Here is a 24879-nt window from a genome sequence, read left to right as displayed (position 1 = left end):
ACAGAGCCCGATGTAGGGCTTGAATCCACGGACCGCGAGATCATGACCTGAGCTGAAGTCGGATGCTTAACCGACAGAGCCACCCAGGTGCCCCTATTGCTGTTGTTTTAAAGGCGGACTGCCACATGTAGCGCCTCATTTGGATGTGTCTGGAATCTTGAAAGCTTGACCACCCTATGTTGTCCTACAAATGGACCTGGAGAGCTTGTTTGGAGGTTCTAGTGGGAGAGTGCAACTACTCCTATACCCTTGACCGAAGAGCAGTACTCCTCTATCGGGGAAGTTCGTTCTCTTCGGCAGCACATGGCTTTGAGAGGATGCACAGGGAGCCATGAGGGAGGAAGGAGACACCAGCCTGGCCAGCCAGATCAGCCGAATCAACCCTGGCAATAATGGGGTGACGGATGTCACAGCCAGGTTGCCCTCACATCCAAAATGGCTTAGATATTTAAATGTAAGACAAATCCATAAAAGCAATAGACAAAATTAAGGGACCAGATTTTTTTTAGAGAGACAGGAGGGGGACAGGCAGAGGGAGAGAGAGAATTCTAAGCAGGTTTCATGCCCAGCGTGGAGTCTGACGCGAGGCTCCATCTCATGACCATAAGATCAAGACTTGAGCTGAAATCAAGAGTCGGACACATAATTGACTGAGCCACCCAGGCACCGCTGGATCAGATATTTAAACGTGAGACAAAACTCATGAAAGTAATAGAGACCATCATGGGGGGAGAAGATTTATAATTTTGAGTTGAGAAAGCCTTTCTCAGACGGACAGGAGGGTCAATAATGCTAAAGAAAAGATCGATTGATCTAATCACATTGCAGTTTAAAGCTACTTTATAGCACAAGGCATGGACACAAAGAACAAAATGAGAAAGCATGCCCGCAGCACAGACAAAGCTTGATATTCAAGGAACTCTTATAAGCCCATAAGGAAAGAAAACCACTCTGATACAAAAACAGGCAAAGTTCATGAACAGGCAACACTGGAAAAACAAACAAACAAACAAACAAACAAACAAACCAAAAAACAAAGAGTGTTGGCAGGTTGCTGGCCCCACACACTGCCCCTTCCAAAGGACCTGCCTTCCCTCCGGCCTTTGGAGTCATATGTGCTTATCTGCTGGCCTGAGACCCATCGGATCCTCTCTCTTGAAGATCTGAATGAAGAGATGACTTATATAGCTGTGGTCTGGTGGTAGGAAGATGAGCTGAATGGTCACCTTAGGGCAAGGCCTAAGTCGCTTCCACATAGCTAAAGCCTCAAGTCAGACATTCTGGTGAGGAAGAGGGTCAAGTGACAAATCGGGAGCAACTAAATGTCCATTAATAGGAGATTGGCTAAAAAAAAAAAAAAAAAAGTATAGTTGATCCATATAATGGAGTATCTTTTAGGAATTTAAAAGAGTCAGGTAGGGGCGCCTGGGTGGCTTGGTCGGTTGAGTGTCTGACTTCGGCTCAGGTCATGATCTCACAGTCCGTGAGTTCGAGCCCCGCGTCGGGCTCTGTGCTGACAGCTCAGAGCCTGGAGCCTGTTTCAGATTCTGTGTCTCCCTCTCTCTCTGCCCCTCCCCTGTTCATGCTCTGTCTCTCTCTGTCTCAAAAATAAATAAACGTTAAAAAAAAAAAATTAAAAAAAAAAGAGTCAGGTAAAACTTTATATATAGGAAACAATGCAGAAAATCACTGGGTTTTTATTTTATAAAAAAACATAGTTTTTTATTTATGTTTATGGTGTGTGTGTGTGTGTGTGTGTGCGTGTGTGTGTAAGATTCAAGGTGGCTGGGTTTGAATGTTTGAACCCTGGCTCTGACATTATCAGCCATATGGCTTTGAGCAAAATTACTTAATCCCAATTTTTCTCATTTCTAAAGTGGGAAATAACCATATCATCTTCAAATGGTTGTTTTAATGAAGACTAAAGCATGTATTGTCTTCGAACAATGTGAGGAACATATTAAGTGCTCAGCAACTGGAGGCTTGCACCATCTTTATCCACTGACCAAGAAAACCAGGAAGATATGCATCAAATAGTTACTTGCCAATACTCTGAGAGAACCAACTGGGGTGGAGTTCACACTATGACATGTGACTTTGTACACATCTACAGTAATTCACATTCTTAGAACAGCTATATTTTATCTTGAAACCTACAAGGAAGCTACGAGGGAGCTTCCTTCTCTAAGTGGAGGAGCTGATCAATAAAGAAGGAGATGAAAGTGGAACAGATGGGTGGAGAGAAGTGGTATCCTTTCCCGGGTCCCCGGAGAGCGAGCAGTGAAGGGAGTGGCCGCAGAGAGCTTTGGCAGGTGGTATTCCATTTTTCGTAAGGCAAGGTGTGATCTGTTTATGATCTTACCAAAAAAACACCCTCTTCCATTTTTTTTCAACTTTTTTTTTTTTTTTTAATTTATTTTTGGGACAGAGAGAGACAGAGCATGAACAGGGGAGGGGCAGAGAGAGAGGGAGACACAGAATCGGAAACAGGCTCCAGGCTCGGAGCCATCAACCCAGAGCCTGACGCGGGGCTCGAACTCACGGACCGCGAGATCGTGACCTGGCTGAAGTCGGACGCTTAACCGACTGCGCCACCCAGGCGCCCCCCCTCTTCCATTTTTTTAAATAAATAAATACCTAAAATATATTTTTACGGATAGATAAAAGTCTGGAATGAGACAGGGATCAAATTATTCATCAGCTTATCTCTGGAGGAATAAGATTTCAGGAAACTTGCTTAACCCGTATGGTTTGCATTTTTACAACCAGCTTTGTTACGTTTAGAATCGGTAAAAAATAAAGTATTTCCCTTTAGAAAAAGAAAAAGAAAAAGAATATACAGTTGAAACGTCAAAGAACTTAATAAGAAATTTTGTCGTTTGTGGCAGATGCTGCTTCGTGGCCAACCTGGCACTTCCGTTCCCAGCCGTCCCCTTTGCCTGCCTCCCGCTCTGGAGGCTGGGGGGGCCAGGTTGTCGCTTTGCAAGCCTCCCTTGCAGCTAGGGGTGGCCACGTGGTAGACGTGGGCAAATGAGATATAAGTGGAACCCTGCTGAGGGGAACAGATCTCACCCGCTTCCTACCGCCATTTTTCCTGCCCCTTCTTGGGATGCGTTATGAAAGTGAGGGTGCACCAGGATAAGAAGGCTCTTAGGAGGGGCATGTGACCCAGCCTGGGAATTTAAGGTTGAACTTGCAGAGAAAGTAATATCTAAGTGTGACATGGGACCAGATAGGAAAATGTCCCAGCAGAGGAAAATTGGGTCACCGTACTCTCAAAGGGCAGCAGATTAGGGATGGGGTCATATTTTTTGCGTGTTTCTGTATTTCCTCTTCGAATCAGGATGTGTTCAGCTATAAATCATAGAAACCCCGACTTAAGAGGGAGAGGGGCTTATTATCTCACAGGTGAAAAAGTGGGTCCAAAAGCCTTATAATTTTGGGTTTTGAGTCCATTGCTTTGCAGTTCTCATAGTTTTTCCCTCAGGGTCACAACAGGGCTGCGGGAGCTGCAGGATCAAAGGACGGAAGTAGCAGAACAAAGCAGGAGGAGGTGTGCTTCCTGCGTCTCCTATTATAGGAGGAAAATTTTTCATCCCCCTCCAAAAGCCTTCCCTTCTCATTGGTCATGCTGGGTCACATGACAATCTCCATTTGTAATGGAGGCCGGGACAGCACGGTGGAAGTCGCTGTTGTAGACAACAGCAGAGCCCTCCGCACCCGCCCCCAACCCCCAGACCAGGGACAAGCTGCCCAAGTCGTCTTTGGCTGGGTCCCAGGCTCACCTTCTGACCCTCACATCCAAACTCCTTGCCTCCTGGAACGCGGATTAATAACCCAGTCAGGCATCCAGGGGGTTAGCCCAGCTTGATTCCAAGCCCTGGCTTTTTCTTCATTCTGGGCCCTGTTCTCTTACTGGAGTGCCAGTTCGGGGCTGCCTGTACAGGCCAACACATCCTGTAGCTGCTCTTAGGAAATCCTTGCATTATGGCTAATAGTACATAGTAATATTCTATGTCCTAGTCAGGGTTCTCCAGAGAAACAGAAGTAATAGAATGTGGACATGGAAAGATTTATTTTAAGGGATGCCTGGGTGGTTCAGTCGGTTAAGCATCCCACTCTTAATTTCGGCTCAGGTCAAGATCTCACAGTTTGTGGGTTCCAGCCCTGCATTAGGCTCTGAGCTGACAGGGCGGAGCCTGCTTGGGATTCTCTCTCTTCCTCTCTCTCTCTCTCTCTCTCTCTACCCCTCCTCTGCTCGTGAGTGCAAGCACTCTCTCTCTCCAAATAAGTAATAAACTTAGAAAGAGAGAGGGAGATTTATTTTAAGGAATTGGCTCATGACATTATGGAGGATGATAAGTCCAAAATGCATAAGGTGGGCTGGCAGGCTGGAGACTCAGGCTGAACACATCATTTCCAACTCTGGATTCCCACAGAACCTTCTATTTTGTGAGTGGAGTGCACCAGGAGAGCCAACTTGTTGAAAGATGGGGCTTTGGAACCAGTCGACTGAATTCCCCAGCTAGCCGTGGGACCTTGGAGAAAAACTCTAACTTTCTGAGCTTCAGTTTCTTCATCTATAAGGAGGAGCTGGTGGGGGATAATAAATGTATCTCCCTCGTAGGGCTATGGGTGAGAATTATTTGAGATGATTTATGCAAAAAAATCCAGCACAGTATACAGAAGATGGTATATATCCAACAAATTGTGTTCCTTCCTATCTTGTAAGCCAGAACTGGGACATCTATAAGCTTAGAGACCTTGGGGAAATTGGCAAATCTGGGCTCTTTGGGGTACCCCAGTCTCAGCCCTGAGACTTTTCCAAAGCTTCTCTCAAGACTCAGAGCACATGATGGCCAGGAAACTGCATCCCACACTTCCACTTACAGTCTCAGGTGCCCTACTGCAAACCCAGAGCCACCCGAGAGCCCAGGACAGAGACAAGAAATAACCGATGAAAAAAACCAATGGGTTTCGCTGGAATTTTCCGCAGACCACTTTAGTAAATGTTATCACTATGCCATGTCATTCGTTATCTTAATTGTTGCATTTTTTTTTTTCAATTTTAAGCTGTCAGACTCGGCAGAGATTACTCATTCAAAGAAGGCACGTTTTGTTGTTTTTTTTTTTCTTCTATTTTGGTCAAATAGTGGTTTGGGTTTCCTCAGAATAAGAAGCTTCTTCCGTTTCCTTTGAAAGATGGCTTTTATTAAGTATTCAGAGCAAGGAGAAAATTTAGGCTATCAGATCCCAAGCCCTCTTACAAGGTGGGGAGCCTCTTAGTAATAATGACAACTTCCTACATGATCAAAGCTTTTAGTAGTTTCCAAAGGTTTTTCAGATCTGTTACAGAACTGGAAACTTTTAGAGCTGGAAGGGGGTGCAAATGTCATCCCAGACTGTGGGGTGACTGACCATGAAATGACTCCAGCAATAACTCTAGTACTAACTTGCTTTGTAGTGTACAAAGGGTATCACCTCCCTGTTAAAATCCTTCCTTGGCTGCATTTAATTTAGGATGAAATCTATATCCCCCCCCCCCCCAAAGCCTTGCACCAACACAATCTCCAACCATTTCCCCCTCTCCCTCATGCACTCAGCCATGATAAACTTCTCTGTACCTTGGGGCATTTGTACTTACGACTCTTACTACATGGGACGTTGCTCCCCCTTATCATACACCTGGGTTAGCTTAACCGTCATGTGCAAAGAAAATCCTTCTCCAACCATCATTAACAAAGCACTGCCTCCAGGCCCTCTCTATTACATTGCCCTGCTTTGCTTTTCTCGTGGCAATTACATTTGGCTGAAATTATCTGGCTTACTCATTGCCTTTTTCCTCCTCACGTTTCAGATCCTTGCTTATCTTGTTCCTTGCTGTATTCCATAGTCAACCCCGGGCCTGAAATACAGTAGGTCCAGTCAATATGTGTTGATGAATGAATGAATGAATGAATGAATGAATGAATTTAATATCCATTTCTCTTCTCATCTGAGCCTCATCTAAACCCTTTGAGGAAGACATTGCTGTTAGGCTTATGTGATGGTCAAGGAAATGAGCTCAGAGACCTGATTCCTCCCAAGGCCCCTTATCTGATTCATTGCATTGTAACAGACCACCCCAAAATTTATTGACTTAAAACAATAGAGATGCATCATTTGCCTCAGTTCTGTGTGTGGGCTGTGAGGCTCTTCTGGTGGTCTTCCTTGTGCTCAGCCATGTGGCTGTGAGAGCTGGGACAGCTGGCCATCTCTCTGCACGTGACCCTTCACCCCAGATATCTTTGCGCCCTGGCAGTCTCAGAGCACTGTTCCAAGACAGTGCCAGCTGAAGCACCAAGGCTTCTTAAGGTCTAGCCTCAGAAGTCGCATAGCATCCCTTCCGCTGGCTTCTGTCACAAGGCAAGCCCAGACTAGGGGAAGGCACACAGGTTCCACCTCTTGGTGGGAGGTGCTGCCATTTTGCAAAGGGGTTTGGGCCAAATTGCTGTGGCCCTCTTTGACCTTCTATCGCAGCTAACAATTAGTAAGTGCTGTGAAAAGCTGAAACCAGCTTGACTGAACCGACTTAGTAAAGAACGCCCACGATTATCCCGCAACATCACGTGACTCCAGAACTCCAAATGGCCTACAACAAATTTATCTCTCAATTACCCTACATGTCCCCTGCGGGCTGGGGCCGGTTCTGGGACTTCACTCCGGGACCCAATGTGATGAAGCCTGAAACATTGCCTGATTGGAGCCGGTCTCAAGACAGAAGAGTGACATGGCAGACGCTGGCTGTCACAGACCCTCCTGCATAGAAGTGACACAGATCACCTTCACCAACACATCAGTAGCCAAACAGGTCACAGACATATCATCCTCCCTCTGGGAGAGGCACCGACTATGAGTGCACAGTAACCTCACCCACACAGAGCCAATTTTCCTTTTTGGATCTTTAAAAAAAATTCTTTACAGAGCCCAAATCTGTCTCATGCTATTTCCACCATAGCGCCACGTGCTGGAGTCTCATCTGCTCCCTCAGAGAACCCTTCATAGAGAGGGGGGGAGAGAGAGAGAGAGAGAGAGAGAGAGAGAGAGAGATTGCTGGAGGCTTCTCTCTTCCAGGATACACACCCCGGCCTTTCCAGCCCCCCTCCCGATTACCTGCCACAGCTTCCCATTGCTCACAAGATCAAGTCCAAAGTCCCATCACTGAGGTGTCCTCAAAGCTCCCCACCCCCCCACCTCCCCCCCCACCCCCCACCCCCCACATCTGATTCCTGCTGGCTGGCTCACCCTGAATGCCCCAGGCTGTTTGATGCCCTAAACCTGTCTCCATGCTGTTCCCTCCAGCTGTGCCCTCCCTCCTTCTCCACTTCTATCTCAAGACCATCTTTTTTTCCCTTGGCAGGGTCAAGAGACTTTCCTTTTTCCTAAACCTTTTCGTTATAGTATTCATTCATTCACCTATTCAACCAACATTTATTGCGCATTTATGACTACGTATCAGCTACTGTTAACAGGCTCTGGGGAGACATAGGGAACAATACAAACAAGGTTCCTGCTCTTTCACCGGTGACATCCTGGGAAAGCAGACAATAAGCATTAAAACAAAAATTTTTTTTGAAGATACTGAGAAGTGTTTTCATCATAATAAAACAGGATGATGTGAAAAACGCTGTGGTAAGGAGGTGACTGCTTTAGGTAAGATGAGCAGGCCTTGTGGCCTCTCTGACATTCGAGCAGCCAGGAAGACGTGGGGGAAGAGCCTTCTTAGTAAAAGGAACAGTCAGTGCAAACGGTCTGTGGTATGGTCCAGCATGGCCTGTTCCAGGCACAAGGAGGAAGCTGCCATAGCTGAGGCACATGGAGTGAGGCAGAGGGTGGAGAGGCATCAGGTCAGAGAAGTGGGCCAGATCATGTTGGTAGTGGTAGGGAGCTTGGATTCTATTCTAACTACAACAGGCAGTCACGGGAGGGTTTTAAGCAAGGGAGTACAGGGGCAAGAGGTGATTTGCACCTTTTTTTAGAGATGACCTATGCTGCTTTGTGAATTGTAGGTGAGCAAGTGTGGAGTCCCCCAGACAGGCTTGGAGGCTCTTGCTGTCATTCCACGATACTGGTGACTTGGATGCATGGCCTACAACCTCCTCCCGCAGAAGCTGTGACCTCAGAGCTGCAGAGGTCTGTGGCCTTAGTCAGTATCCCAACACAGAAGCACAGGGTGAGGCCCATAGTGACAGAATGGCTTGGTGTGCTGTCAGTCATCATCAGCATGGCTCTGAAACGTATGGTCAACTGAGCCAGGATCCTTTTGCTCTCCTTGGCCTATCTTCTGCACAAACTCCCTTGCTCATATCAGGTTCCTTGAGCAACCACGGGCAGCCCATCTGACCACCTGCTTCTCGTACCCTGGGCTGACTATGCAGGTCTGGCCAACACCCTTGGCCATCCTGCCCCCCTCCGCCGCCAGCGGGGAGCTCCCTCCACCCAGAGCTGCGTGGTTAGCACAGCAGCCTTGACATCTTGATATTTAAGAGAGATTTTTCTCATCTGAACCTCCATTTTCCATACCCCAAATTCCCTTTTCCCAAGACCCTCCCTCCTCTCTACCTCTTCTCTTTCTCCATCCCTTCCTTCAACTAGAACAAATCCACTCTGGGGTTTTCTGAAGTTCCTCTGATCCCGGAATTATCCAGGCTCTCCCCTTGAAACGAGACCCTTCTCTCTCATGTAGCCTGATTCCAGGTGCCGCTGGGCACCCCTGCGGAAGGCTGCCACCTGACCCCTGGGCCACAGCCCGGGAGTTCCCTTCCATTTGGATCACCGCACAGCTGGACACCGGCTCCCAGCCCGGGCTGTCGGGGCGGTGGGTGGAAGTGAGGTGGGAAAATGAGAGGATGGAGGGTAGTGTGACCGAAAGAAAGGGGAAGGGGGAAGCGTCCGAGCCAGAGAGAGAAGGGAGGAAGGTCTAGGAGAAAGTGGGGGAGCGTGGGGGCCTGGGAGGGTGGGGAGCGAGCAAAGCGAAGGGAGAGTGTGCTGGGCACGGAGGCGGGAGGAGAGGGAGAGGAAGAGGGGAGCAGCAGAGACCGGGAGAAGGGAGGGAGGGAGGGCGGGAGCAGCTGAGCGCGAGGAGGAGCGAGTTGGGGGCGGAGACGAGGAAGTGGGCGCGAGCGGCGGGGCGCAGGCCGGGCGCCCGCTCCATCCCTGCCCCGAGCGGAGCCGGCGCGGGCGCAGGACCGCGGCGAGCCCGGAGCCGAAGCCGGAGCCCCACGGCGCAGCAGCTCAAGGTAACGCGGCCGCCGCCTCCCCGCGGGGCCTCGGCTCCGGGTGGGGTCCCCGCCGCCGTCTCGACCCTGACCCCGGGTTTGAGCTCCCGGCCCCGGGGCTCGCTGATTGCGCCTGACCTTGGGCGATTTCCTCCGCCTCGGAGCCTCAGTTTCCTTCTCCGTGACCCGCCGAGGTCGTGCGCGCGCCAAGGGGGCGTTGCAAGGACGGGACGCAGCCCGGGTTCGGGTTCGCAGCAGTGCTCAGGGCGCGGGGTGGGGTGTATCGCCCCAGCTGCCCGGGTGGGGGTGGATTTGGAAAGTCCACTTGCACCGAAACAGCCTCTGTCCTGCCCCCAGGCTCTGAGCGGCAGCATTTTCTAGGGGCGATTTGTCTGCGGAGCGTGGAGTCACATTCTGCTGAGGGAAAGCCAGTGGAGGGCTGGGGGCGGGCCGGAAGGGGGGCTCCGAGTTCCTCAGGGAGCCCAGGCATCTGGCCTTCGTCCTCCTGGGCTGCTGCCCTATGCCCAGTAGCGAGGACGGAGCTGACCTCGCCTGGCCCGATTTGCCTCCAGGATATGCTGGGCAAGTGGCCTTAACCAGGAATCCCAGTTCGCTGACTTAAGTGAAAGTGCCGTTGACCTTGACCATGTGAACCTCAGTTTCCCACCCCGTGAAGAGGGGTATACCACTGCCCCCTTTGAGAAGGCTATGAGGATAAGAAAGTGGGGCAGGAAAGTACCTGCAGGTTGTGGTGTCCCCCAGTGGCAGCTGTCATACCCTAACTTCCATGGCCAGATTCCTGGTTCTGGTTGCCTCCTGGGAACTCATCTGTCCTGGCCAGGCTCCTTCTGCTCTCCTTTGCCAGAGGTGGCCAGTGGTCTGGCTGGGCATGAAGCGGGGTCCTGGGAACTGGGATAGGGAGCAGGAGTCCCTTCCAGTCTAGACATGCATCCTGATCGTCTTCTAAGACATGAAAACTGTGAGGTGACAGTTTCTGTCCTGAGAGACTCCTGGGGGAATCTCTTGGAGCCTCAGTATCTTATTTGTAATGGGAAGTTATAAATTCATACTTACTAATGAGTTCCCTGTCGCTGGAGGTTATGAAAGGCAATTAGATAGATTACATTTATTGACATCTTTGACCCTGAGATACGACAAGAATTGAATGGAACGAGAAATAACATTTCTCCTGCCCTTGCCCTGTGCAGGCCTGTACTTGGTGCATTGTATACACAATGTTGGCTGTAGTCTACACAAGGATCCTGGGAAGCTGGTGTCATTAAACCCCCAAATTCCAGACAAGGAAACCAAGTCTCACAAGGGTGAATGGTTGCCGCATGGTCACACTGGTAGGATGTGCCTGTGCTGGGATTGGCCCTAGATCTGCCTGACTCCAGAGTACTTGTGATGGTACCACAGTGGCTCCCCAAAAGATGACCGTGGAAGGTGTCCGGCATGGGGCCTGGCACCTGGTGGGGGCCAAGTCAGCGCTGGTTTCTTGTTCCATGTGTAAGAGGAGGGAGCTGCTATATCATCACTGGGGAAAGTGAGTCTGAGTCTAGCACTGGGGTTGGGGTATCTTTGCCTAGTGATTTCTCTAGGGGTGATTTCTCTGGAAGGAAAGCTGGTCATTAATCAACATCACATAGGAAGCAGATATCAAGCCGGCTCACCCCAGCCAGCCAGCTTCATTTCCTCTGCCACCTAGTCCCACTTAACCTCATCTCTGGTAACCTCGGCCCAGGCTACCTCTCCTAGCTTCACGGACACTTTTTGTTCTCCGTACTCTGCTGACAACTAACTAAACTCTCCCTCCCAGCTGATGGGTCCCACGGGAAAACAAGGCCAGCTGTGGTCCATCTCCACCAACGCCCAGAGAAGGGGAAACAGGATTAAGTCCCAATCCCAAGGATTTAGCTCAGCTTTGGGGAGGAAATCCCTGATAATGGGGAAATGGGCACCCAGCTATGGGAAAGTGGGTGTCTCAGCAGGCTAGAGAGGTTCCTTTACTAAAAACGTTTTTTTTTTAAATAAATGTTTATTCATTTTTGAGAGAGAGAGAGGAGGGGGGAGAGAATGTGAGGGGGGGGAGGGGCAGAGAGAGAGAGAGAGAGAGAGAGACAGAGGATCCAAAGCCGGCTCTGTGCTGATAGCAGTGGGGCTCGAACTCATGAACAGTGAGATCATGACCTGAGCTGAAGTTGGACACTCAACAGACTAAGCCACCCAGGCATCCCTTTGCCAAAAATGTTTTAAAAGAAGGGAGGCCATCCAAATGAAATGATGGGAATGTGAACAAAGGCTCTTTCAAATGCAAAGATGGTCATCAACTATCCGAGAATGCCTAAATGTCAAATAGGGGATCAATTAAGTAAATTATGGAACAGCCATGTGGCTACTAAAAATGGAGAGTTTTTAATGAATGGGGACATGCCTATGCATATGCATATATAGGGCATGGTCACAAATTAGTGGCAAGCACTTAGAAAAAAGACTGGAAGGAAACAGACCAAAGAGTGTTAATAATGTTTGCCCGTGGGTGGTGGGATTATAGATTTGTTCCCTGACTATAATTTCTGAACTTCCCACATTTTATGTAATACGCTCATTAGCGGACATAGAACCCTCTGGCTTCTAGGGACGGTATGACCCACCTGCTCCCACCTCCTCCTGGCCAACACCCATGGCAGGACTGGCACATGGACACTTATCGGTGACAAGGCCACCTCTCTGTTGAGGCCTGGAAGGCCCCTTGGAAAAAAGAAAGAATACTTCATTGTTATTACCAATAATATCTGATATTGGTTGTGTTCTTACTATGTGTTCATGGTAACCCTACAAGGTAGGTACTATCAATATCCCCGTGTTACAGAGAAGAATGATCTGTAACCAAGAGTTAGATAATTGAGTCCCTGGCCCAGCACCCCACAGCATTCAAACCCAGGCCATCTGGATCCAGAGCCTACACCCCTAAGCAGAGTCAGGAGGGGTGGGCAGATTCAGTTAGCTCACGTGTGAGCACTAGTCACAGAAAACCTGGGGGAGGCCGTGCATGTCCCTACTTGACGGCTGAGGAAAGGGCTGAGTAGTGACCCCCACAGGGCCAGGTTCTGTATTAGATGCTGGGGACCCAAAGGTATATAAGGTGCCATCACTACACAGCTGTGGGGAAGACTGGTGTGTATACAGTGTGCCAGGGCTTCGATGGGATTTGTTTAAGAAACCATGGAACGTCAGAGAACGAAGGGTGAAGCCTCCCCAGAAGAAATGATATTGGAAATGATTCCGGAAGGGTAAGCAAGCATTCACCAGGTGGGCAAAAGAGGTTAGAGGCGTGATTCTCAGTCAGGGTCAGTTTAGTCTCTTAGGACTGGGGACTGGATATTGATTGTCACAACTGGGGCGGAAGGCTGTGCTCACATCCTAGTGAGGAAGGGCAGGGGTGCTGCTAAACATCCCAGGATGCACAGGACAGCCTCCAGAACAAAGAATTATCCTGTGCAAAATGTCAACCGTGCAGAGTTAAGAAACCCTGGAGCTGAAGAGAAGGGCGTTCCTGAACAGTGATCGGCCTGTGTGAGGCACCCACAGATAGTCCCTAAGTGCCTCCTGTGTGCTGGGGACGTTGAGGCTGTGACTGCACTATCGGCCGCCTGGCCCTCTTGCTGCCCCTCTGCCGCCATCAGCAACTGGAGTGCTCTTTGATAAAATTAAAGCATCATACAGACATAATTGTCATGCCATAAAATTCGCCTACTTAAAGTCTACAAGCCAGTGGCTTCTAGTATATTGTGCGACCGTCACCACGATCTAATTCCAGAACATTCTCATCACCCCGAAAGAAACTTTGTACCCGTTAACTGTCCTTCCCCGTTCAATCCTCACTCCCACCCAAGGCTAGACAACCACCAGTCTCTCTTCTGTGTCTATAGAAGTGCCCATTCTAGGCATTTCGTATCAGTGGCATCATATAATATGTGATAATATGGAATAACCTGTGGCCTTTTGTGACTGGCTTAGTTCACATAGCATGTTTTCACAGTTCATGCGTGTTGTGACACGTATCAGTACGTCATGCCTTTATACGGCCAAAATAATATTCCATTCATGGATACACCATGTTTCGTTTACCCATTCATCAGTTGATGGGCATTTGGGTTGGTTCCACTGTTTTGGCCATTATGAACGATACGGCTGTGAACATCTGTGTACAGATTTTGAGGACATATATTTTCATTTCCTCTGGGGATATACCCAAGGATAGAATTACTAAGTCATATAGTAATACTATGTGTCACCTTTTGAGGAACTACTAGAGTGCTTTTTCCAAAGCAGCCGAACCTTTTATGTTCCCGTCAGCACTGTATGAGGGTTCCAGTGTCTTCTCATCCTCACCAACCCTTATTACCCAATTTTTGGGTTCTGTGGGCATGACGGGCTATCGTTACGGTTTTGATTTGCATTCCCCGGCTGGCTGATGAATTTGAACCTCTTTTCAGGTGCCCGTTGGCCACTTGTACGTCTCGTTCGCCAAACAGTCCGCTCAGATCAGAGTCAAAACTTTGTTGTGTCACCCCCTGACTTAGACCAAAAGGCACGCCCTACCAAGGCCTACAGGGCCCTGCGTGATCGGGCCCTGTGTGTTGCTTTGACTGCATCTCTGCTCACTCCCTGTGCTCTGACCACACTGGCCCTCAGGGAGACAAGCTGGTCCCCGCTAGAGTCTCCTGCATGGGCTGTTTTCCTCTGCCAGATCACCATGTACCTAGGAGCTCTGGGGTGAGCCTCAGGGGGGGGCCTTCCTTGTCCTCTCAATTTCAAGGCCCTCCTCCCTTCCCTAGCACATTTCAAGGTTTCCTTCTATCTATTTTCTTTTTTTCTTTTCTTTTCTTTCCTTTCCTTTCCTTTCCTTTCCTTTCCTTTCCTTTCCTTTTCTCCTTTCTTTCTTTCTTTCTTTCTTTCTTTCTCTCTCTTTCTTTCTTTCTTTCTTTCTTTCTTTCTTTCTTTCCTTCTTTCTTTCTTTCTTTCCTATCTGATAAGATCTGGAAGAACTGGGCTCCAGGCACCACTATACCTTTCATCACGGTGTGACCCAGGGCAAGCCACTGTCCCTCTCTGGGCCCCCCGCTACCCCGTCTAAAACCAGGCAGGGGCACACTAGTGATCTCACAGATCCTTTCTGACTCTGTCCTTCTTTGATGCCAGCTTCCGTGGGACAGCGCTGCCAGGAGGGTGCGGGCCTGGCGCCGTGGCAGTGAGAGAAAGGTGGCTGGAGCCAAGTTGGTCACAGATTGGAGCAGGCAGCATGGCTGATTACCGCCAGCCCCGTGGGGACGGTCTCCAGGAGCATGTGGCAGCCTTGACCTGGTGCCCAGCCTCCAGGAACAGCAGGAAGAATTGTCAACAGCCCCAGCCAGGACTGGACGCCTTGGCCACTTTCAGCTCAGCGATCACCCACCTTTCCGGCCAAGAATAATGGTCTAGCCTCCAAACCTACAGCCCTGGGGGAATCAGGGCAGGATTCCCAGAGCTGGGTGCAGAGATCAATGGCAAGGCAGCAGGTAGACAAAGAGGATTGCAGGTGGAGAAAGAGGTGTGAAGAGACACTGAGCCACGAAACCTCCAGGTGTCCTCAGGGCACGCAGGACAATTAATTAGGTTTTGCCCGAGGCGCAAGGGGCAGTGGAAGGAGGTAACAGAGGAGTCAACAGGGCAGGATCCCACAATGTCAAATTGGGGAGTTTGGACTCTGTGCTGTAGGCCGGGGAGCAACGCAAGGATTTTAGGCCGAGGACTGAGGTGACCAGGTTGTGTTTTCCAAAACACAGTGCGGAGGCGGGTGGGGCTGAGAGAGAGCCGAGACCTGGAACATAGTCAGGATGCCCCTGCTCTTGTCCAGGTGAGCTGGGATCAAGGGTGGAACAGTGCAGCCAGAGAGAAGGGAACAGATTCAAAAGCTGTTTGGAAGGTGAAGGCATATGCAGGGGTGTGGGGGGTAGGGGCGGGTTTGAAGGAGAAATAGGAGTCTAAATAATGAACGATGCAAGAACAGTGGATGCCAGCCTTTTGGGGTTCTGGCTATAAGAGAGAAGGCACAAGGAGCTGACGTTTGAGTGTGGCACTGTCCAGATGGCTGAGGGATGGAGGACAGAGGCAGCTGCTGGAGGGGGTGATCCAGACTCAGGGATCGGGATGTGCAAAGGCACTGAGGTGCAAGAATATGGAGAGTTAAAGGGAGGGTGAGACTCTCCGGCTGGCTGGTGCGCAGAGGGCGTGATGGCAGGAAGGGAAGGGAAACTGAGCCCTCTAATCAAGAGTCCCTCTCTGGGACTCCTTACCACACTCACGGGACAGAGGTGTGGAAAGTCAGCCTGACTTTCAACCACAAGGAAGGCAAGCTCCCGGAGCAATTGGCCAGTGAGTTTATGTTGATCTGGATCAAAATTCTCAAAGTAATAATGAAAGAGGGTGGGTGGTTAGAAATGGAAGTAAATCCTCAGGGCAGACCCAGCTTTCTGAGAACACCGGGAATATGCTGAGCTCATAGCCAGCAGTTGGTGGAGGTCTTTGACAGGGAATCAGAAGATGTCAGAGAAAAAAAAAAAAAGTTGAAAAGTTTAGATATTTTATTTTAAAGCCAGAAGACTTCATTTAAAATCCAGATTTCCAGCTTCTCTTGAAAAACGTGGCAATCTGGTGGCACTGACCCATCGTGACCACAGAGGCCACCCCTCTGGCCGGGGCATGCATCCTCTCTCTGGGTTACCATGCCCACACCCCCACAGTCCCACAGTGGGTATAGACAATTCACACACAGCCTGCCTGGCCCAGGGCACCCTCGGGCCTGGGAGGCAGGGCAATCTTCCTAGTTTTCCCCTGCTCTGCGTTCCCTAAAGTGGTCCTGGGAGCATTATTTGTAGGGTGGGCTCCATGGGAAAAATAAGTCAAGTCCACCATTAAGACCTTGTACTTCCAGCACAAATTCCTTTTTTTTTTTTTTAATGTTTATTTTTGAGAGAGAGAGAGAGAGAGAGACAGAGGGACAGAGTGTGAGCAGGGGAGGGGCAGAGAGAGGGAGACACAGAATCAGAAGCAGGCTCTAGGCTCTGAGCTGTCAGCCCAGAGCCCGACGCAGGGCTGGAACCCACCAACCGCGAGATCATGACCTGAACTGAAGTCAGACGCTTAACCAATTGAGCCACCCAGGCGCCCCACAAATTCCTTTTTTTAAGTAGCAACTTGAACAAATGTCCACAGAGCCCATTTGGAAAAATACTTACTGCCTTTGCTAAAGATTTCTTAGACGATTATGGGCTTTTTTTCTTTTCACCTTTTGATTAGAGAAAACATCCGTGTGGTTAGAAGTACAATATACAAGGGAGCCTCCCTCCACCCTGACCCCCATTCGCCCAGTCCCCTGCCCAAAAGAGGAGGTCACTTTTGTTAGTTCATGGTGATGTATCCTTTCAAATTCGCTTTGTACAAAAACATATACGCTTTACATGTATACGTATGTGCATATTTTTGACATGGGAGGAGCATGTCATACACACTTCTGCACCTTTGTGTTGTTATTTTAGTCACCGTAGAATTAATTCCCAATGTAGAAAAGTTTGGTAAAGAGATCTGGAAGAAGACAGTAATAAGTCATTGTCACCATCAAAGAAAACCACTCTTACTGTGCAGTCTGTCCTTCTAGACATAAGTTTTAGTTGTTTTTCTCCCCTGTAGGTTGATAAGGTAGGAGTTCTGAGTTCCAGTCATCTTCTATATACACTTTCAATCCTGCTATTTTATTACTTAAATATAAACAGGTCCCCTTATTATTTCATAATTTGCAAAACGTGATAGTAAGCGCTATCAGAATTCCATTATGACATAATTTGCTCAGCCAGTCTTCTAGTTTTAAACACCTGCAAGTCATTTCCAGTATTCAGCTGTCGTAAATAATACAGTTGGTCCTACAGTGTGTGATGTGTTTGGACTGAGCTGAGCGGACGTCTCCGGGAATCCTGGGACCTGGGTCAGATGCCGAAGGGTCATGGGTTGGTTCCCCAGGGCAGGGGGTAGGAGCTGGGGGTGCTGCTAGGGGCACAGCTGAGAAAGGGGACGTGGTGAGGTCGTGGAAGGAGACAGGACAGGGCAGGACAGAGCCCAGTGGAGAGCTGGAGGAAGGCAGGTTCTGCAGCAAGCGTGGTGCTGAGGGCTTGTGAATCCCGTAGGGGATTTGCACCCCCTCGACCCCAACTACTAGGGCTTTCCACGCTTCTGCCCGTTTATTCCTCACAATAGTCAAATGTGTAGAACCCGTCATCGTTTCCATTGTGCCCGTCGAGGAGGCTGAGGCAGAGAGACACCAAGCCAGTGCTTGCTGTGACCGCGGACAAGAGCAGCAGGGTAGCTGGCTGTCTAGAAGTGCCTTGCTCTTAAGCCCGCAAGCCTCTCCACGCCTTTGTGCTGTTGAGATTATCATCCCCGTTTCACAGGAAGGGGACTCGGGGCTCCAGGCCAGGTGGCCTGGCCAGAATTGCCCCACTGATAAGCAGTGGGGCTGGAATTAGGAGGCCCTGCAGCTGCTGTGGGGGACCCGGTGTTTCACTGAGGTTTGCAGGCTGAGAGGACAAGCGTGCTACCCGGGACACGGGTCCATCGGGCCCGGCAGGCTGTCCCGGGCCTACCGTGAGCTGCCCCTGCTCCCGGACTGTCCCCGTGGAGGCCCGTGTGCACTTGCCACGCTCATTTCTTCCCCCGCTCTGGCCGCCTTGGGTGCCTTCTCTCCCCGAAAAGGCAGGCCTCCACGTCCAGTGAGGGAAGAGCAGAGAGTGGCCGGGGGGGGGGGGTTGGGAATGACATTTGCTAGGGTGCCGCCTCACTTCTAGCGCCAGCCCTTCGTGTCGCATCTCATCTGACCGGCACCACGCCCTGTGGGATCACGCCCCGTGGGATCACGCCCCGTGTACAGATGGGGAAACTGAGCCTCAGAGAAGTTCCCGGCTCCTTTCCCCGACACGGGGTTGGCTTCCCCGGTGGGCAAAGTGCTTCCTCAGGGGCGGGGCCGGCCCTGAGGGTCCCAAAGTGGACCTGGGCGGTCGGTTCCACGGATGCTAGCGCACATCCAGTCCCACAGCGAGAGGATTCCCTTCTCCGTTCACGTCCTCCTCTCGTGTCACGGGGAAAGCGTCAGTTTGGTGCTAATCCGTCTTAAGCACGTCTCCAGGCACGCCAGCCTGCCTTTCCAACAGGGAGAGAGCCTGGCTCTTTGGGCAGCAGCAGCCACACGGAATTTAACACTGATTGTGTTTGCGCCGCCTTGATTTTCAGGGTGACCCGTTGGAGGGAAAGGGATCCTGCTGATTGTTACAGTGATAAAAACCATTCCTTTTGCAATAAATTCAAACACATTAAAGAAAGATAGCAAGTAAAAACAAAAAAAAAACAAACAAACCAGGACTGGCATTTTGTGGGCTTGGCAAAAGCCGTGGAGGTGGTACACGAACGAATGAGGTGTGGGGAACACAGGGGGTGTGGGACAGGGCAAGCTGTTGGGAATGGAAACCTGGGAGGGCTCTTCCCGCCTCTGACCTGCTGTGTGGCCTCCGCCCAGGCATTTGGCCTCTCTGTGTCACATTTGCAAAACGGGGTAATAGAGAACGCCCTGACTGCTTGCTCCACAGAGTTCTGCAGGACCCCAAATGAGTTCATGGGCCAGGGGAGGGGCCATGGAAGGTGGGAGAGGACAGGGAGGATTATAGAAGATAGCCAGTGTGGGTGAACGTTCCTGGCAGATGTTAGCTGTTTGCTGCTTGGGTCCTTAAAGGTGACCCAGCCGGCCACACGACGACGCGTGCCTGCGAGAGCAAGCTGTACCTTGCGGGAAGGGCACAAGCTGCAGTGAGGTCAGGGGGAAGGAAGATCAGAGAGGGAGGGAGGCCCCATGTTGGCGGGTGCAGTTCTGGCACCCAGCTCCCGTGGCCACGGCAGCTGCTGCGGGTGCAGGTGATGACGGGGATGGAGATGAGGACGGTGAGGAGGAGGAGGAGGATGGCAGCAGTGACGGGCAGGGCGGTGGTGGCAGTGATGGCAGCCGCGATGGCGGAAATGATGGTGGTGAGTCCAGTCGGAGGGCCTGAGGGCTGTTGTATCATAAAGAAGCGGAAGCTCAAGAGAACACGAAGCCCCGTCGGGCTGCCTGGGAAAGGGGACTTAGATTTGTCCCGTGGGGCTTCAGAGCTTTTCAGGAACCTACAAAAATGTCCGCAAACTCACACAGGCACACGCGAGTACCAGACCCAACATACAAAAAGAAAACCACAAAATTGCAAGTAATGAGTGTTTAATTGGCTATCTACAAATGTAACACTATGACAGCTAGTCAATGGCAGCTCGTTATACTAAATAGCTAAGTACACATTCTCTTTTCTATGGAATAGACGTATTTTGCAAAGCACTTATTATTCAGTGGGCTATGCCTCCAAAACAGCGTGTATAGGGCTCTATATGTTTTTAAATGGCTATGACTGGTTGGCAAATTACTGGTAAGATAGTAAGTCCCCCATCATTGGAGGTATGCAAGGTGACTGGGGATGACTACCTTTCAGGGATGCTGAACAAGGGGTTCTTGACCACCAGGTGGCCCCTGAATGTTGTTTCTACCCAGAGCACTCCTGTTTTCTTATTTGGGGAGCTCATGATTGCACCCTTCCCACCCCCTCTACACATACACACATACATAAAGTTGCTGGAAGAAACCTTTGAGATATTCTAATCCCATGTCGTCACTTTTTGCGGAGGAAAATTAGGATATAAAACTTGGAGGTAACATAGCAAGTCAGAATTTTACCAGGGACTCAAACTCACGGTCCAAATTCCCAACCCCATGCCCTCTCTACCCCACCCTGGCCCCCTGGGCAGTTTGCCCTGGATGGCAGAGATTTGGGCCCCCTTGCAAACATTGGCAATCCAGGGTCTCACCTCCTTCAGGAGAACCAAGGCAGAGTTTTCATTTAGCCCAGTCCATCCCCTGCCCTGAAAAGGCCTTCCCCAGGCCTTCCCCACACTTGCCAAGCTGCTGCTGGCTGTGGACTTGGGCCAAATCACAAAACACCATAAATCTCAATTTCCTTATCTAGAAAATGGAAATGAAGAATGGAATGCACATAATAGGGTTGTTGCAGAGATTAAATGGGATAAAGTATATAAAGTACTTAGAACATTGGTTGGCACTTTCAAAGTACCCAATAAATGGGATACGATATTGTTATGATGGCTGTTTTCAACGTGCATTTAGTCAATCCGATAAGTATTAATTGAGCCCTCGTTAAGTGCTTGCAGGGAGCAAGACAGAGTAGATCCTAGCCCTCATGGCTCCCGTGTTCCAGTGGGGACAGGGAAATAGTGAACAAGTAGGGAAGCAAGAAAAATGCCGGGAAAAAAAGATGTGCTGTCCGGAAAGCCAAGTGGAGGGGGTATGATAGAGGTGAAGAGAGTTGTTTCTGAGGGTCAAGGAGGGCCCCTGTGCAGAACTGATCTTTGTGGCAACACTGGGACATCCAGGTCAATAGCCCATCACATCGCAGGCAGAGCCCCAAGGGGGAGCGAGCGGCATGTCCAAGGCACTGGAACAAGGTCAGGGTGGCCACGTGCCCACTGAGGCCTTGCGCATAACGTAGGAGACCAAAGAGGTAGGGCGCAGAGCCTACAGGGCCTTATGAGCCAAGGTGAGGGTATCACAGTATAGCATTGGCAAGAGAGGAGGGAGCCAGTCAAGAGCTGTCATGAAAGGCCAGGCAAGAGGGGCAGCTGGGTGGCTCAGTTACGCATCTAACTCTTGATTTTGGCTTGGATCATGATCTCAAGGTTTGTGAGATTGAGCCCCTCATTGGGTATTGCACTGACAGCTCGGAGCCTGCTTAGGATTCTCTCTCTCTCTCTCTCTGCCCCTCTCCTATGTGCACACACACTCTCTCTCTCAAAACAAATAAAGAAACTTAAAAGTAAAAGTCCAGGCAAGAGATGATGCTGGCTTGGACTAGCACCAAGATGGTGGCAGGGGCCAAGGAAGCCCCTTAGGGGCCAAGCCACATCCTAGCTACACATATTTCAGAGGGAGATTCCCTGGGCTCCCTGGTAGGCTGGATGTCAAGGATGATGCCTACGCATTTAGATGAGCACCTAGGTGGATGAAAGGGAAGCAGAAGGTGGAAAGGAGAATTGGGGATCTCCCCCAGCCCCACACTTCCCAATCTTACATGCACTTTGTGCCCACAGTATCCAGAATAGGTGAATCCAAAGAGCCAGAAGGCAGGCTGGGAGTTGGGAGAGACCAGGATAACGGGGGATGGGGAGTTACTGCTGAATGGGTGTGGACTTTCTCTTTGGGGTGATGGACGTGTCCTGTAGCCACAACATTGTCCATGTGCTGAATGCCACCGGATTGTACACTTGGAAATGGTTAGCTTTATGTGATGTGACCTTCACCTTCATTGAAACAAAAAGGAAACGAGAAATAAAGTTTCTCAGACAGACGATAATAACTAAGGGAATTTATTGTCACCAGATGTGGCTCGGGTTCCCACATCAACCCCTGGAAGAGGTCAGGCAAGCTGCATAGGGTGTCTCATTGAGAAGAAAACACCCTCACAAGAACTGGTGAGACACATAGGGAACGAGCTGGACCAGGTACATACCTTGGGTAGGTGTGGAACCTATGGACACTCAGAGACCGTAGAACCAGGGCTGGCTCAAAGCCCGCTGCCCGCCTCCTTACCAGCTGTGTGCACTTGACAAGTGACTTAACTGCTCCGAGCCATTTGTCCAACAGGAACGGTAATCATCTTGGCCTCACAGAGATAGGAGAATATCTGTAGGAGCTCAGCACACAGAAGTGATCTGTGTCCCAGCTTCTGGTCCAGGTCACCTTCTCCCTAGGTATGATGCCAGAGTGATAACATTCATCATAATAAAATGTCCACTTTGACCCGCCTCCCTCCATCCCACTCTGGACTAAGGAGGGGGTGGGGCTCTCCCCAACCTGTGTCAAGCTGCCCCAGATTCCACACAACATTCAGATCCATTCACCTCTCAGCCTATGCATAGGGGCCCCACCGGTGGTGGCAGGGGGGGTGGCCATTCTTGGAACATGACACTTTTTTTATTAAAAATTTTTTCTTGCACATTTATTGATTTTTGAGAGACAGAGTGTGAGTGGGGGAGGGACAGAGAGAGAGGGAGACACAGAATCTGAAGCAGGTTCTAGGCTCTGGGCTGTCAGCACAGAGCCCGATGCGGGGCTCGAACTCACAAACCATGAGATCATGACCTGAGCCGAAGTCGGACGCTCAACCGACTGAGCCACCCCAGGCCCCCCAGGAGCACAACACTCTTGAGAACAGAAGCAAACACAGTGCCCGGCTTTGGGCCCCTGGAGGCAATGGAAGTTGGGACCAAAACTCAGATGACTGGGAGTCTAGGACCTTTCTCTGTAAGAAGAGTCTCAACCAGAAGTCTTTTCCTGCCTACGGGGCTTTTATGAAACACCCAGCCCACTGCTGTGAAGGAGCTAGAAATCTCCACCACACAAATGAAAGACCAAAGCGAATGTTATCGCGAAGCAGGAAGAATGTTGTGCCGCAAATGCCCAATCACACCATCTCTTTGAAAAGCCCAAGGATCATTCCTTTCTCCACAGGAAAAGCTAAATATACAGTGGCCCAGGATAGGGACTCTAGAGTCCGACAGACCTGGATTCAAATCCACCTAATGGTGTTGAGACTTGGGGCAAGTTCCTGAACTTTTCTGAGCCCTGGTTCCTGCATTTATAAAATGCAGAAAAGCTCTCTTGCTTCAAGATGTGATAAAGAGTAAATGAGGTGGTGTATACATCGAGAGCCCTGAGCCTGTCGCGAAGTAAGCATTCTATATGCGGTAACGAGGAAGAAGAGTGTCCTCCTGTCCTCACTGATTGGTGGCTGACTGGGATCGGGAGAGATGTGTTCCACACCTTCTACCGGTTTCCTGGACAATCTTGAGCCTACTGATTGAAGCTTCAGTGGCTCCCTATTGCCTTCAGAACTAAGTCCAAACTCTTCAGCCCTCCAGCCCCGGCTCCACCTTCCCCCTAAGAATCAGCCAGAGAGGTCGGCGGAGGCCAGCTCATACAGGGTGTGTCAGCCGCGGTTATCTTTACGCTCACCGCAGGGGAAGCAGCAGAGGGCATGGCATGACCAGCCTGACTCCAGACCTGTGCAGTGATTGTGGGGGAGTGGGGGGAGGATGGTCCCCGAGGGCCGTGAGCTTGGAGTGGAGGACTTCTTACAAAGGGCCCTGCGGACCGAGCGGACCGAGTGCCAGCCCTGGCCCGGAGCCCTGACCAACCACGTGGTCGATCCTGCTCCTCAGCCTGATCTGATCACCCAGCCCCTGTGCCTCTGCGTGCTGTTCCCTCTGCCCAGCGTACTCTGCCCCTTCCCTCCTCCACCTGTCGGACCGTGTGGCTGCTAGGTGTTGAAAAGGTGATACCTACCCAAGGTACAAAAGATTCCAAAAGGTCACAAAGGGTGCATGGCGCAAGAAGTCTCACTCCCACGCGGCTCAGCCCCCAGGTCCCCGCGGGAAGCAGCCCACCTTGCCCTTTTGGCAGGTGGCCTTCCTGAGCCAGCTGCGTGTGGATGCATGGGTACACACACACACACATTCCCCCACTCGGCACATGTTTGGAGACCATCCCACGTGGGCCCAGACAGCCTCCTCATCTTTTCGATGGCATCATTGCTCTGTGTCCTGTGCACTTTTACACAATTTCCAGCTTTTGCTAACACGATCAGCACTGTGGGGAGTCACGGGACAAATTCCTAGAAGCACAACTGCTGGGTCAGGAGTCTGAGTGTTCTTAACACTAATGGGGTTTTCCAGGCTTAGTAAAATGTTGCCTTCTGTATATGTGTGCGAGCGTGCACACACACAGCTGTCACCTGCCACCAGCCAGAGTCACACTTCAGTTTTTTGAATTCCTGCAGCTCCTTGTTGCCCCCACTGTGGGGCTTGGCTGTGTCCGAACCGCAGGGGCTGGGACCCGCCGTGTCCGCTGGGTTTGCATTCCCTGCCCCGGCCCCACAGCTTGCCTCAGGCTCCCGAGTGATGGTAAGAAGGAACCCCCAGGGCTCCTAGCGTGTCAGCATTTCTTAAGCGGAGCTGTGCGTTGGCTGGCATCGGTAAGTGGGAAGAAAAGGACCCTGAGAGGACCAAGGTCATTTCCATTCCCGCCGTCTGAGCCTGAGTCACGCTTGCTCAGCACCCTGTGTGGGTATGGCCACTCTGGAGCTTGCAAAGGCTTGTCTTCCCTCCTTAAAGAATAAAAAGTTGCCCCGTGACATAACCCCCATTTCTCGGGCCCTTTTGGCACTCTGACAGGGGCAGAGCTCCTGAGGGTCTGTTGCTGGGGCCACTTTCTGATGTACTCAGCAGCAGGTACCTAGGACATTTGAAATGGCCAGTTATAGGGGGAAAGTTCTAAGAAATTATGGCTCATAAAGACAAAGAACTGCCTTTCCAGGACCCAGTGACTTCTATGTCTCCGAACCCACAGTGGTTACTGGGTGTGGTCGGCAGGGCTCAGCTCAGGCCC

At 50.6% G+C, this 24879-nt stretch overlaps 1 protein-coding gene across 1 annotated transcript in view; it reads left to right on the top strand.

Annotated features, from left to right (window-relative positions):
* The first annotated feature begins 9204 nt into the window (after window positions 1-9204).
* HRH2 (histamine receptor H2) overlaps window positions 9205-24879 on the top strand; it is a 53443-nt gene continuing 37768 nt past the window's right edge. Inside the window, exon 1 of the mRNA XM_042946190.1 lies at window positions 9205-9278. The gene's annotated coding sequence lies outside the window, so the exon portion shown is untranslated. The remainder of the gene's footprint in view (window positions 9279-24879) is intronic.

This window comes from Panthera leo, chromosome A1 (assembly GCF_018350215.1).
Source record: "Panthera leo isolate Ple1 chromosome A1, P.leo_Ple1_pat1.1, whole genome shotgun sequence".
Classification (NCBI taxonomy): domain Eukaryota; kingdom Metazoa; phylum Chordata; class Mammalia; order Carnivora; family Felidae; genus Panthera; species Panthera leo.
This window is presented reverse-complemented; position numbering and strand designations above follow the sequence as displayed.